The 5,971-nt window shown below is 43.5% G+C and overlaps 1 long non-coding RNA gene across 1 annotated transcript; it reads right to left on the reverse strand.

Annotated features, from left to right (window-relative positions):
- Positions 1 to 1,276: 1,276 nt before the first annotated feature.
- LOC131830359 (uncharacterized) lies at positions 1,277 to 4,706 on the reverse strand. The gene is made up of 3 exons (XR_009353127.1): positions 4,194 to 4,706; positions 3,682 to 3,741; positions 1,277 to 2,181 (listed from the first exon to the last, which is right to left on the reverse strand). It is a non-coding gene; the product is annotated as an uncharacterized LOC131830359 (long non-coding RNA).
- Positions 4,707 to 5,971: the final 1,265 nt, after the last annotated feature.

The following is a 5,971-nucleotide window of genomic DNA, read 5'->3' on the forward strand; positions in this document are numbered from 1 at the left end:
GTAATGCTCAGCTGCCACCATCTTGAAATTGTTAAAAATTGTAACTCTGAACTTATCTTTGGGGAAGGCAGCCCAATGGGACATGGGATGGTTCTTGTTAAGGGAGACATGAACTATTCATGTTCCTGTCACCCCTTCCTTCCCACCATTGTGTACAGCCCCCAGAATCCCCCTGAGCATACCTTGTGGAATTTCAGCTGGATTCACAGGAGTTAGTGGGTGCGTTGCCTGTAGGTCAGAGTAAGCAAGGTGCTGACAGCCCCCAGAGGTCACGCTTTCTGTGTGAATTAGAACTTTCTCTGAATGTAGAGAGAATGCACTTGCATTCTAAGATACATGAAAAACCAGGAAACCTATTTATTCTTACTTTCTGCTATTAGCCAGCCATTTAGGCTAAACATGATGACATAGAAAAAATGGAAAAATAGGGCACCCATAGTTCCTTTTGCTTCAGCCCTTCCTTATCATCAGCAAATTGAAGGTAGAGAGTATAGAATGTCCCAATGTCAGGAGATAAAATAAAAATAGTGAAGTTTTGTGTAGTTTCCATTGTCCTGGTAAGAACCGAATACGTGTGTACAAGCTAGAAGATAAAAATTGTGTTGGTCTTGGCTACTGAGTGGGCTTCCTATGACATTTTTTGATAGTTGCTGCTTCTAGTTAGGCACCCTGACTCCAGGAACACACGGTTTTTGTTTTAAGTCATGGGAAATGGCTGGTTGTCATGGTCATGCCGGGTTCTTTCTTTGGGGCCAGCTGTACTGTCTGTCCCTGGCACTGTTTTGGACACAGCCGTTACAGAAACGTCATATTCTCAAAGGAATGTGCTGAGAGTCCTTAACCACACAGGAACTGCCCTCCTACCCTCTTTCTCCTCATGGGCACTCTTGCTTCCAGGTCTAGCTGGACACCTGTTTCCTCCATCTCTGGAATCTGATAGTTATAATAATTCCAGTATGAGGTCTGCAGAGCCAGCCATTTTCTTATTTAGAGGCTTGATTATATAATCCTTATAACTTGTATTTTACTTGCCTTTCCCTTGTCTTTCCTTATAAAGACAAAACTCAGTGTCCCTAGAGATATATACTTTATTATATGCCAGAGGATCTAAAGCATTTTCACTCAATAAAATGAGACACCCCTAACTTCATCTCCTTGAGGTGTTTTGGTGCTACCTTATTGAAGTGCCATAGAAAAGTGAATTTGTCCCTAATGATTGATCTATACAGATTGCATAGAAACATCCACGGTCCAAACATATAGTTGAAGAGCTACATTTATTTAATTTCTTTTATTATTCATACTGCAGCTTTGTGCATGTAGCAAGTACTTGCTACATCTTTGCTCAGAAAGTGAATTAGAGATGCCGTTCTGGGGTGGTTATTGCACCTCTTGAAATGATTTAAAAAGTGTACAGCTTGCAATTTATGCTCCGTGGGTAGTTAGGCTGTGTGTGTGTGTGCACACGCACGTGCACATGCACATTCTTTAAGAGCAGAGTTCTCTTTTGGTGAATTCCAGTTCTTATTTGTAAAGCTGGCTTTTAAAGAAAATTGTTCTGCCATTAGAAGTGATTAATCCACCCCCACTTTTTCTATCATCAGTGAATTTAATTAACATGGTGTGTTCCTTCCTCTGAGAGATTAGCAATTAAAACAGTTCTAATTCTCCTCATCAACGCACACCTGAGAAATTAAAATAGATGCCTGTTCTTAATGGTCGCTGCTTGTGCTGGCTCTTTGTGGGACGACCTTCAACTGCTTTTCTTTTCATGTATTTGCATTCATCTGAAGAGTTATTGCAAATCATTTTCTAAGGTTTTCACAGACACCAGATCCTCGGCTTCCAGTAAACTCATCATCAAATGAGTTAAAATAAATGCACTCCTACTAATGTGTTCATATTCAAAACCTACAAGGAACACTCATTGCTTAAGCAAAGATTTGTGCTTAAAACAATGCCAAGCTGAATGTTAGATTGGTGCTTGCTGCCTAAGGCGTTGGATAAACCAGGCAAAAGAAAAACAGAAGATCGAGTCCTTTTGCCTTGCCTTCCTCCCTCCCTGAGTATTCTCTTGTTGTCATCATGGAATACCGGCCAGGTGCTCTTTGTTTCTGTTTCTTGTAGCACTGTTTCTGTCCTCCATCCTGGGCTGAGAAGTGATACTTAAAAATGGAAAACCTAAAAAAAAAAAAAAAAAAATGGAAAACCTTTCTTACTCGTGCATTATTGATTCACTATTTAACAAAATCTATAGGCTTCCGATAAGAATGCTCCTATTCAAAATTAATCACCCTACTGGGGTATAGCCCTAAAATGACAGGGGTTGGATGATGGGTAAGTGACTTTTGGGGGTTTCCCCCATAGATGATAAATTTAGAGAAAGGGCGCTGAGGCACATCTTTGAGGACAAAATAGAGTGTCCATAAGACTTCTTCCAAAGTTATAGCACCATTCTAGACCTCTCGAAAGAGTTCTTTACTTGAATATCAACTGCCTACTTGACATTTCCACTCAGAGGTCTCAAGGGTAACTTGACCTCAGTGTATCCTAAAATGAAACTATCATCTTCCCATCGAACCTAAAGACAGTGTTTCCTATCCCAGCATGGCACTCTCTCCTTCCCAATCATAAAAGCCAGAAACCTTGATATTTCTTCCCCATCTCTTCATCTGCCATTAGGTCCCAGCTTCATGCTTTAGAACCTCTACTCACTCCCAATCTAGGTCTGTCTTTTGCTATCTTACATTTTCTTGTACTTATTATGCCTATCATTCATTAAATTAATCAATTGTTATTTATATGAGTAATTATTAGACTTTAAATATTAGACTTTAAATACTGCAAGAGCAGGAACTGAAACAATCCTCAGATCCTAACTTGATACTTAGAATTTAGCAGTCACTCAGGAAATGCTTGTAAGATGAATAACAAATGTGTGTGACCGCTAGTGATGTAGGAGCAGCAGAAAGACTTCTCAGTGCTGCCACCTCTTTCCTGCCTGCCTTGCAACCCCACACAGATACCCTGTCAGGACTATATTGTACCTGTTCTGTTGACAAGTACCTTTTCTGACATGTAAATAGCCTGCTGAGAATACAAAATTCTCACTCCCATCTTAACTTTATTTGCTTTATTATATATCACCTATAAGCTTCTAGAGGGGAGGACTGGAATCATAATTTATGATTATTATCAACAGTGTGGCCCAAATTGCCAGACCTCCCCCCGGGGGTGTGTTTTCCCTTCCTGGAAACACAGGTGAATGAACTTAAGGAGCCCTTGCTGTGAGTTGGGTCATGTGACTATGGCCTGGCTCATGGGACATGACGGGTGTGAGGTCAGTGCTTCCCAGCTTCACAGGGACAAGCCTAGAGGCTGCATGTCAAATAGGGAAATGCCAAAGACAGAAGAGGTATAGGCTCTCGAGTCAGGGTTAGAGAAGAACCAGCCAATTCTTTCCCTTGGACAGTGACACCAAGAAGAAAGTAACATGTATTGTGTTAAAACCTCTGAGATGAGAATTTGTACAGCAATTAAACGTCCATGACTGATATAGTAGATTGATACTTTGAAAGGCTGTAGACACAAAAAGCTAATGTCTGACATTGACTTAGAGTCAGGTGGCAAGGTAGATGGTGATCTATGTTATACGGTGGAAATATTTAGTAAAATTATTACCTGCAATGCCTTTGGAGGCAGATTGTAAGCCTCATGATTCAGTAACCCTAGCAAAAGCAGCTGGAAAAAAATCAAAGTGTTAATGTGTGTTTGCTGCAGCTGGCTGTGTTGGCATGCTATTAAAAGAAGGAGAAGAACTCGGGAGAAAACTGGCTAGTTTGCAAGCAGAAAGTCCAGAAATTTGGGTCTGTGAAGGGTTGCAAATTCCAACTGCCTCTGGAAACACAAACACAAGGAAATAAGATATTGAATTAAAAGGCTTTGAGTTACAAAGCCATATTATGACTCAGCCTCATGGTGACAATCAGATTAAAGAGGTTTTTTTTTTTTTTTTTTTTTTCTTTCCCCACTATTAAGCTGATGTAGGCAAGGGCATGAGAAAGCAAAAAGGAAGATTTGAAAACTTTGTCTATGAGAATGCTTCGGGTGTGGTTACAACTATATGGAACTATCTGGAAGCAACTCGATCAAAAGTAATCAAAGGAATCATATTGCCCAAAGACACTACAAACCTCATCTGCAACATCTTTGACTGGGTCATAGGTAGAAAGTGGGATCCAAAGTTACGCAGACAGATCCCCAACACCTGGTTCAACTAAGGGAACCTACTTAGGAAAAGAAAGAACTCCGAAGAGGGAAGATGGAGAGCTGTCAGAAAAATTGAGTCCTTGGAGTCCCTTCTGGAAAGGAGCCCTGGAGTCGGACCAGGGCTCCCCCAAGTCCAGGCTGAGGTTGCTGCCCTGCAGGTCCAAGTGTCCTTGTGAGTCAGTGACTGGGAAGTCTCTGTTCTTTTCCTGAATGAGGGTGTTTACGGCAGTAATCCGCTCCTTGTCTATTGAGTGGGACAAAATAAGCACCTGCCTCTCTCATTTTTTAGGCTGCAGCACCAAGTGAGGGCACACCAGGCCTGATGGAGGGGAATCACCTGGGGGTCCCAGTACTTGAATTGGAGGCACTGACTGCGGAATTCTGGGAGCACCCCCCCCCCACCCCGCCCTGCCTCAGGGAGGTCCTGAGAGTGTTCTAGGCACAGGAGGAAGAATGCTCAGGTGCCTGAGAGTCTGGCCAAGTCTGCTAGCGCTTCATAATACTGCCTTTGTTCTCTGTCAGGCACACAGCTGGACAAGCGCCCAATCAGCTTTCCATCAGCTGTGGTACTGACAGTATGTGAATGGCCTACCCTCACAACCTGTCCTCAAGCTGGATCATTCCTTTTATCCTCAGGTGGTGAACTTGGAGAACTTGGTGAACATTTCAAAGATGGTACCCAGATGAAGGATCCTGGGTTCCTAAATCATTTCTTGGTGGGTTCTGTGACCTGTCTTGATTGGTGGGAGTGAGAAATAAATGTGTCGTGTCAAGCCACTGAGATTTCGGACTCTTCTGTTACAGAAATGAACCCAAGTGCATGGGACAGTGGACCACGGGAGACACTGGTGACAGATTTGTCACAGTCTTGGTCACGGGCTTAGAGACACCAGAGACTCAGCTGGACAGGCGATCTCATTTGAGAGGGTGGGCGGCCCTTGGCTCCCACAGGTGCTATTAACCAGAAATGTGTGAAACTTTCCGTTGTCGCGGGTGGCCTGCAGATCACGCGCGTCTTGCGTTTGATTTCTTGCCTCAATGGCCTCTTCACTATTTGCCGACCACTCTTATCCTCCAGTCTTGGAGTTTCTATCTCAGTTTCTATCGTTCTCACGGAAAACGCTGTCATCCCCACTTGCAGACCAAGTGTCCCTCTTTTCAGCACGGTGCTCGCTGCTGTTTGTCTTGCGTAGGACAGCAGGTGGCGGTATTGCAGAGTGGTTAGGAGCCGGAGCCCGAGACTCCTGCTCGTGCTCCCTCTGGCTCGCAGCCCTCTCTAGCTCTGTATTCTTGGGCAGAGCTTGAATTTTCATGTGCAAGACAAACTGGGCAAAACCATAGCATACATGCCGAACGCCCCGTGCTTGGCAGGTCTGCAGCATTCAGAAAGGTCAGGTCTCATTCATCATCTTTCCATACTTGAAGGCAGTGAATGCTGCATCCCAGGAGGACGTGCACAGCTCACTGTAGGTTTTCAGACCTAGAACCTGGGACCTGGGCATGGTGCTCAGTCTCTCAAAATCCTCAATTGTAAAATGAAATATAGTGCCGGGATCTCAAGTGGTGGGGAAAGTCAAACCATTCACCCTATATTTATGGAGTGTCTGTTACGTCCAGACACAGTGCTGAGAAATTTCATTTCCCTTCCTCCCCTCCTTACCTCATTCTATCTATGTCACTGTATCTTTCATGTCTTGCAGCT

The sequence above is a fragment of the Mustela lutreola genome, chromosome 4 (genome assembly GCF_030435805.1).
Source record: "Mustela lutreola isolate mMusLut2 chromosome 4, mMusLut2.pri, whole genome shotgun sequence".
In the NCBI taxonomy this organism is placed as follows: Eukaryota; Metazoa; Chordata; class Mammalia; order Carnivora; family Mustelidae; genus Mustela; species Mustela lutreola.